This window comes from Cygnus atratus, chromosome 7 (assembly GCF_013377495.2).
Source record: "Cygnus atratus isolate AKBS03 ecotype Queensland, Australia chromosome 7, CAtr_DNAZoo_HiC_assembly, whole genome shotgun sequence".
NCBI classification, from domain to species: domain Eukaryota; kingdom Metazoa; phylum Chordata; class Aves; order Anseriformes; family Anatidae; genus Cygnus; species Cygnus atratus.
In genome coordinates this window covers 2,665,184-2,674,458 of record NC_066368.1, presented here as the reverse complement: position 1 = coordinate 2,674,458, position 9,275 = coordinate 2,665,184, and positions in this window count along the sequence as shown.

Here is a 9,275-nt window from a genome sequence, read left to right as displayed (position 1 = left end):
TAAGGAAAACAGAGGCTCCCATAACCTAAAATACACCGTGGTTTCCCTCAATCAAGAGCGTCATAAATTGAACTGATGCATTATTAAGGAGTTCTGAATCGCACGTTCTCTGCAGAGCTGAGTGTGCGGTAGCCTGCGTGCGCGGCTCGTCTTGTGGGGTGCGAGCGGTCTGGGAGAGGGATTCAGACACTGCCGGAGCTGATGTGATGCAGCAGAATTCAGGCTGAATGAAAAGTGGCTGGAGCCACCGGGCTGCTACGCGCAGGCTTTCTGCAGCTCTCCTCATGGAAATCTTCTATTTTACCTCATTGCCTGTGCCCTTCTGCATGACGTTTTATCCAGGTGTAGTCTTTGTCCTGGCTAATAATAAGTATTCTGTAGTCCTAAATTCTATGTGTATAAGGGTTGTATTAAAAAAAAAAAAAAAAGGTTCTATTTATTCCAAACTTTTTGCTAACATGTAGATGTCTTAAATAAGACAGACTGGGAGAATTGTGTGAATCAGAGCTGCAGTAAGATGCTGGTAAGGCAGAGATTAGGAGAAACCCTACACCAGCAATTTATTGAAGTATTTGTACAGGATGTATTTTTTTCTGAGTAACTCACAATATGGAACATATTTTTAAGGTATGTGTACAGTGTTGTCTTTTTAATTCAGTCGGCTTTCGGCAGGTGTAATGATTCCATCAGTTAATCCTTTCACCTGCCACAATGTGCTGTGTTGTCTGCAGAGGATGCCTTTGGGAGAGGGCAGAATGGACGGGAGATTTCCTTGCTGATTGGCGAGGCTGATACCTTGCACTGTATTTTGAATTGCAGCGTGCTCAGATTTCTCTTTCACAGCGAGCCAGCCATCCAATTACCTGCAGTGGGACAGCTCCCCGAACACGAGTGCAGTTAAAGGCTACTTTTTCTACTTTTCTGTTCCTCTGCACCGGGGGCAGCCGGGTGGCCTCGCCAGGCGAGGTGCTGCAGGGGAGCCTGGGTGCCTGCTGCATGTCCCTGGGTGCTGCGCTTTTCCCAGGCTGTGGCAAGTGAGCTGTAAACCAGTCTCTTTTGCTCCTTGGCCCGCTGAGTACATCTGCTGACAGCGTGAGGGATACAGCAATGCCCTAAAAATGCCCTTCTGCCTTTGACTCCTATTGCCTCACTGCTGAAGCGGCAAAGTAAAAAAGATCTGGGCACAGGGATCTAGGGCAACAGTCCTGTCTGTTATCAAGGGTGTAATCTGGCCAAGAGAAGAAACAAAAGTGGAAATAAATTTATTGAGGTCGGTTATTGCTTGCAGTGGCATTTTATTGTCACAGGAACTCATGGCATGACTCAGCTGTGGATTTCTCTGTCCCTTTTAATCTCAGCTGTAAAGAGAGTTCAGGCCTTAAAACTTAGGTTATTGTAGATCTCCATTTTTTTGATCGTAAAATGATACTCATCAGTAAGAATAAGGGATCTGAACAGGTAAAAACAAAACTGCAAATCAGGTGGAGGCGAGGTGAGATGCAACCTATAAAATGAGCGATGTGTGGCTGTGCAGGGGATGGGTGCCTCATGCAGGAATGTCTAGGAGAACCCGCACCGACTGCACCGCTGCTGCTGAACACCTCACACCTACACAGGTACAACAACGTCAGGAATCACCGGGAAGGATGCAGTCTGGGAAAAGCTTTGCATAAACAGCAGTATGAATTTTTAGGTAAAAGCAAATAAGAGAAATCGCAGAAGGTTCACAATGGAAGTTAGTGAAACTTGTGTTACCCGTGTTGGTTAAGATAAGCAGAACGCTTCGGTAAATTGGAGGACAAACTTTTCTGCCCAAACCAGGGAGTTAGATGATTTAAGAGGTTTCCTCCTACCTCTAGGTTTGGTTGCTGTAGGAGGGATTAGAAGATAATTCAGAAAGAAATACGCAACTGTCTATTCATGATAATCTCAATGCTCTGATACAAGTGAGTTTTGTGTTTTCTGATGGTTGGATTTTTCTTTAGTTGTAGCTCTTGAGTTTTCTTCCTCTTCAGTAAAATCACCATCTCTTTCATCTGACATAGCTATTAAAGAAAGCTTGAGTAAAACGGAAAGCTGCTGCAGTTCATGGCAGCGCCCTTGCAGTGCACTAACCCAAGACCAGCCCAGTGTTATCTGCCAGAATAATCAGACTGAGATGAGTTGTGGGAGCGTGAGGCTCGTAAATGTCACTCACTCTCCCGTGGATGTGCTGTAATGTGCATTGCACCAAGGACAGAAGTTTGGTCGGGTTGTACAGGGCTTCTACTTCCAGGGCCTGTGGTCCTGCAGCCTGAAGGTCATGGCACCTCATGGTCTGCTGCTGCCTTGTCTGAGTGGTCCCAGCGTGGGGCTGTGCTCTGTGACCTTCCTGCTGTATCTGCAGGATCTGTCCTAGAATCTAGATCTTAGGTTCTATGATCCGTCTTTGAATCATAGAATCATTCAGGTTGGAAAAGACCTCCAAGATCATCCAGTCCAACCTTTAACCTAGCCCTTCCAGGTTCACCATTAAACCATGCCACTGATATTGTCACTTGCTCTCAGAATTTGCCACCTCCCTTGCAGCTTTTAATGAAAATGTTCATCAGAAATCAAGGATGAGGGTTTGACCATTGAGAGAAAGACCTTGTGATCAAGACTGGAAGTCAGCTGTGAGAACTTGTGGTTGAAGACGGTCATCTACTTGCAAATATTTCCTTACTAAGAGTGGTCATTATTTGGCTCCAGTGCAGTCCTCACTACTGCATGGGGTGCATTTTAATTTTCTTAGAAGGCCAGTTCTCTTTTCAACCAACTTTTCTGGATTTTAATTTACTTTTGGTACAGTGTGGCAGTTTATAAGCATGTCTGCGTGTGAACTCTACCAAGAATTTGCTGTAACTTATGAGGACGTTATTTTTGTAACATGACTTATTTTGTAACCTGCCTAACTCTAGTGCTGGGTCTGCTACCGTTTCCTAGTATGCTTCAGTGGCAATTTTTAAGCTTCTGGTGCTGTAAAACTTTGTTAGGAGTTTGAATCTGCCAAAGTGTACCTAAATTATTGTTTTTTTTTAAAAGATTTTAGTGCTCCACCTGCCTATTTCTTCCCTTGTAGCTGTTTTCATAACTGAGTTCCAAACTAATAGTGGAAATTAAAAAACAAACAAGCAAAGTAACAAAAACAGTCTTTGTCCAAAACAAATCAATGCATTAACCCTTCCTTCACCTCATTTACTGTTTCTCGTAGTAAATTACATTTTTATCGTGTCATTTGTCCTTTAATCTTGTGCTTTGATCGTTACTTGTCTTTGCTTTAGTTTCTGTTGTAGTGCGGTGTATATCGCTACAGCGTGGTGCTTTTTCCTGAGTAGTGGAGTATTGATTCAAACAAGCAATGACCACTGCTTGTATCCTGTGTTCTGAGGGATTGGATATCTCGGACACTTTCTGAGTTATTTAATTTAGATTTGTATTTCATGAGCGTGTTTAATTATACTGCACAATGTCTCTTAAAAATTGAAAAAAAAAATTGTTGAAAAACTGAATATCTGCCGTGTTTCATTCTGCTGATCTTGTACAATTGGGCAAAGTTTGCAAATTGCTACCGAGAGCTAGATGATGGTTAAACAGCTTTCATAATGCAGAAGAAAAGCCTTTGTATAACCAAGTTAAAATGATATATGCTTTTCCTGTTAAATACAGGGATCAGTTTAAATGGATCCACATTATCATTTTGTTTGCGGTTGTCAAAAGCTCATTAATTTGAAGTTAAACTACCTAGCTTGCTGCTTCAAATTGCTTTTAAATTACATGTGTGCTGATCAGTGTTGAAAAGCTAATTTAAAACCCCAGCTGTGGGCACATTTCAAGGCCACGGGTACAACACTTCGTTCTGGTCTGGTTTCCACAGGCTAAGCTCTCCCCTGTGGCACCTCCCTGGTTCCCAGCAGAACCTTTGGGAGAGGGACTTGTGGTGACTTCAGTATTTCTGGGAAGGCAGGGAGAGGAGGAAAAGGTGGAAACGGGGACCTGTATTCAAATAGTGACCTATTTGCATTAGTTAGTTTAAACTGTTAAAAACAAACGTAGGGTGATGTAGTGTTGGAATAATTGGTGCTGTCATACCGGGTGATGTTTTCCAAGGAGAGACGCTCCTGGTCTGCTGCAAGCGCCTCTCTGTTTAACACGGGCACCTGCTGCGAATACAGAGCGAGGCACAGGAAAGCTCTGAGCAGTCAGATCCTTCACTTTTTTCTTTCTGAATATTTTTGACTAGCAAAACGACAAAGTAATTTAAGTTGCATGCGTGTAACTTTGGAATGTAAGTTGTAATTTCTTTTGAGAAAGGTTGAAAACTGCTGCATTGGATCAAACTATTCGCCCCTGAAATTGAGCCTCGTTTACCAAGATCTTCAGAGGAAGAAAGTTAAATAATTTCCTTAAAAAATCACTGAACCCTCAACACTTTATCTGTAAATGATGTTTTACATTTCTAAAGGCCCTTGGTTAGCAGTTTTTTATTTGAAATGAAAGCTGAATGCCTTCCAGAAGAAATTACAGATTTTGTCTAGTGTAATTCTGTGTGCAAATACAATCTTCAAGCTTAGTCCTGATAGCATGCTGCTGGTGTTTGACCTGCCAGTGGGTCTACATACTGCTTTTTCCTCTGGCAACATTGCATTTAAATATAAGAAATTTTAGCAGGTTAATCATGCACTTTTAGATTTTGGTGAGGTTTTGTGTTTCTTTCTTTCCTTGCTGATTCCATCTTCATCTACTGGTCTCTTCCACATCACAGTATCTGCAGGAGAGAGGTTTTTTTCCCCAAGTACTCCAAACCCTTCTGTGTTTTTGTTTGTGTTTTAGTGATTCTACAGGCAGGAAGGTGCAAGGAGACGACTCACGTTGTTGTCATACTGATGTGCAATGTGTCTGTGTCGCTGCTAAAGGACTCAGAGAGTCTTGCGTGCACCACCAGCATCTCTTTGGAAGCCGTTTCACTTTCTGGGTGATATTTAGCTGCTGTTATTTTCACAGCTTTTGTGGTCACTGGGGGTACCTTCTGTTCCTCTTTGGGGACCGTGTAAAAGAACTGAGATGTGGGGAGGGCTCAGAGGGAGCAGCGCAGGGTTGCTGGGAGGTGCCGCTGTCTTCAGCCACCACCGCACCGCTGAAAACATCAGCGGTGGACGCTGCAGGATGCTGACGGAGCTCAAGATAGATTTTAAGAATGCTTTTGCTGTACTTGTATTCAAATTGGACTTAAAGGTAGCTGGTTATGAAATGCTGAAAGGAGAGAGAAGATTATATTAGAAAATTCCCTCTGGTGGGAGGGCTGTAATTTTTTTTTTTTTTTAATCAGATAATTTATCCTGCTTGCAAAATGAGATCAAGGGCATGCAGCGCTTGCTCGTCTAGAAATAGACTAGCAAGAGGAAACCCTTCAGGTTTTTGAGAAGGTGCATTTACTTACCTTAACCACTGTGCCAAGGTAAGACCCTGAATTGCCTCGGTGATTTTGGAGACGAAACTCATGTCGGGGTACTTGGCAGGTGGATGAAGAGGAACCCACTGCTCCCGTCCTGTCTGGCTGTGCTCTGCTGCGCCCCGTCCTCTCTCGAGCCCAGCTGCTCTGCCCCTATAAGTGGTGTCATGTCATCAGGGGCCAGAGCATCCCCAGCTTTGTCCCAGCTGCCCCAAGGAGCGGGGCTGTGGCTGGGTGCCATGCAGTGACACCGCTGTGGCTGGAGGCTGGAGGCAGAACTGCTGCTGGAGCGTGGGAAAGGAAGGGGCTGGCCTGCAGGGCCGCACAGCGTGCCTCTGGCGAGGGGGGGGAAGGCAGTGTTTTATTAGGTTTTAGGCTAGAAGCACGCTCACAGCTGTGTACCAGTTTTCAGAGGTGTATGTAAAGCTTTTTTTGCCTTCATACCTGCTTTTAAATCTGTTTCAAAGTCCTAAGTGTAACATCTTCCATGGAACATCGTCTCCTTGTCCAACACCTCCAGACTCCCCTGCTCTGCATACAGTTGTCCCGTTGTGTATCCCTGTAACTATCCAGCAGTGCTTTGGGCAGCTCTTAACCTCTTCAGTGGCGATATTCTTGCCCAGAGGTAGGCTGGAAGGTTGGATTTGTTTGTTCTTACAGCGTATTGCTCAGCGCACAGTGACGGTGGTGCTGCTGGCGGGGCTCTCCTGCAGAGCTGTGCCATGCCCCGTCCTGCTGCCCTCCACCTTGCTGCATCTCAGCTTGTGCAGCTTGTATTTAACATCCTCATCGCTCAGTGGATCCACTAGGTTTGGCTTTTTTTTTTTTTTTTTTTTAACTAAGCTGCTTGCAAAATATTTTTTCTGAAGCTGTCAGTGACTCAGACGTGTGATGGTTATTTCCCCTAAAATACATGCACCCTGCCTGGAAGTGAATAAGTGAATAGCTGCATCTCATCTGCAGTCCTGGCCGTGTGCGTTTGTTGATAAACCCTGTACCAGCTGTCCACAGAAGGCAGCCGTGTGATTGTACAGCTGATAACGGGAGCGCCATCACTGTCACAAACACAGTAAGGGCGTGACATGGCTCAAGTGGTTTTCAAGTACTTGGGCTGCATTACAGAAACCAGCATAGGCTCCTCGCTTGCTGTTCTCTGGAGGTGTGCGTTAATATGGCCAAGAAATAGGGGCTGGTAATTCAAGAGCAGTGGGCAGGCAGACTGGCTTCATGTGGTAATAGTTATGTTAGGAAATGTTCTTGTAGGACCACTTTGAAAACATCCCTTTTATAAAAGTAAACTTAGGAACAATGTTTTTACTATATTTTGCTCTTAAAAACAAAAAAGCGCCTACAAGGCTTGTCCTGCCAAGAATGACAAGCCTATTTTATGATGCTTCTTGCCTTAATGATTAGGTTCATCTGCTCTCTTTTTAAATAGTGAACACATTGAAATTTGGTGGAGAAGAGGTGCTGAATCAAAGGGCTTCACACCCATGCAGTTGGAGCTCAGGTGGAGCAAGGATATTCTGCCTTCCTCCCTCTGTGTGTCTGTACACACACAGCTCTCCGTTACGTGTGTAAGAAACGTGTGTTCACGCTGGCTGTGCTCTGAGGGCACTCCTTTTGCTGTGATCAGGATGGAAACCATTTGTGAATGCTGCCTAACTGAAGCCCCCAGGAATCCTGGATATATTGCCATTGTAGTATTTCTGGAATTTTAAAAGCTTGTATTTTCCAGTTTATAAACTTGGGTATGTGCGCCACCCAGCACCATACCCACGAACTAGCAAGCTGCCTTCCTTAAGCTCTCCCTTCACTCTTTGAAGAGACTTTCCTGCGGGGCAGCTCGGGCACCTGCAGCGGGCTCCTGCCCTACAGAGGGCATCTTGCGTCTCCTGCCCAGTCCCTGAGTGATGGGGGAAGCGTGGGGAGATTAGCTGGTCAAGTCTGAATGTCGGGTAATGTACGTTTCATATGCGTCTGCACATTTGTAATGATTTTTTTTTCCTTACAGCTAAAAGAAATTCAAATGGAGTGTTTTTTTTTTTTTTTTTTTTTTTTTTTTTTTTCCCCAGCCTTAGGACAGCAAGTAGTGTCCCTGGGGAATTGCTGCTTCCTTCTCCAATAGTTCATAAGGCATGTATAAAGACCTGTACTGCTAGACCAGTATCAGACTAACGGTTTCAGTAAAAAAAAGCTGAAAAAAAAAGTTGCAGCAACAGTGATTAGTAATGGACTTTTCTGTTTCAGTATTAAGTATGAAAATCTGAATCCAAAGAATACCTTATGTGCGTAAAAGATGTGAAAAAGATTTTTATGGCAAAATCGGACATCATATTTTTAATTTATTTTTTTAATGAGTTGAATCTGGCCACGTTGTAGCTTTCACATAGGTAAGCACATTTTCTGATTGCATTTTGTTTTGGGATGCTTCATGGCCGTGGCAGTTGCAATATTGCAGGTTGCTTAGGAATTCAAGTGAACACGAGAATGAAGCAAAAACAGCTGACTATAAAAAAAAAAATAAATCCAAAACCTATTGTATTTATTTGAGTATTTTTTTAGCAGAGGTGATAAAAGCACATCTGCTGCTGTGTGGTAGGCTGGTGCTCAGCCCTAATGTGAGGAACCACAAAACCCCGTTGTTTTGTGCGCTGTGCTGGCGCTGGAGCTTCCCCGTCACGCAGCGCCTAACACTGGAGCTATTCATGCCGGCTGATTCAAGGGGCTGACAGCAATCTTTATCTGGGCATAGAAACTAGAATTTTCCTCTGGGACAGAACAAAGCTTGAGAAAAATAACTGCGCTCAGCAACAATTTGTTTCATCCTAACAACGGCGAGGCAGGAGTGTAGGGAAGTCCCTGCAGGTGACAGCAGCTCTTCTCTGCCAGGGCTTTATGGCCGTGCTTTGCCGTTCCTCACAAGTGAGTTGTGGTTTTTGGTTGTTGTTGTTTTTATTTTTATGTTTCTTATTTATTTTTTATTTTTTATTTTTTTTAATGGTATTTTTTTTAAAGACTCACTAGGTCAGGAGGACATAATGCTTTCTATATAGATTCCTCCTAGTACTTGTCTATTTTCTAATACTGTATTGATTATATGTGTATTGATGAATTGTATCTAAGGAATATAAATGCAGTTTCAAAATGTTATTGCGATTGAAAACAGAAGGAAAGGGGAACTTTTTGGCTAGTTTCAGTGTATAAAATCAATAGTTAGAAAGATTGCAATATGTACAAATTGCACGAAATGCTGCATTTTTTGAGAACTGATGGTGTGTTGGGGTTTGTTGCTCAGGGACTTGCAGCAGTTGGACAGCAGCCAATACGTTAACAGAATCTATTAAATATTTTTGTAAATTTTCAAAAAGGAAAAAAAATCTTTAACTAGATGTTTAAGAACTCGTCTGGAAACCTTTAAAGACCAACAGGTTCTTTTTCCTGTATGGATTCCTAGCTTTTTAGATCTCCCTGGAAACATACAAATGCTTGCATCACATATCCATTTTTTGATCAGTTTTTAAATACTACTACTCTTTTAATTGCAACACATGTTGTTTGGTAATATGAATTTGTGAAATACTGTGTCATTTAAATCATTTCATACTTGATTTGTGGTAAATGCATAATCAGATTCAAGCTGATGTGTCAGGATAGTAAGCAGTGATAATTGGTTGCTGTTTGTTGGGACAGTAACCTATACTTTTTTTGTCTATTTAATTGTGGTCAAGTTAAATGATCAAGCAAAGATGATGTTTATGGTAGCAGTTCCAAAAAGCTGCAGGGTCCCAAAACAAGAGCTTTT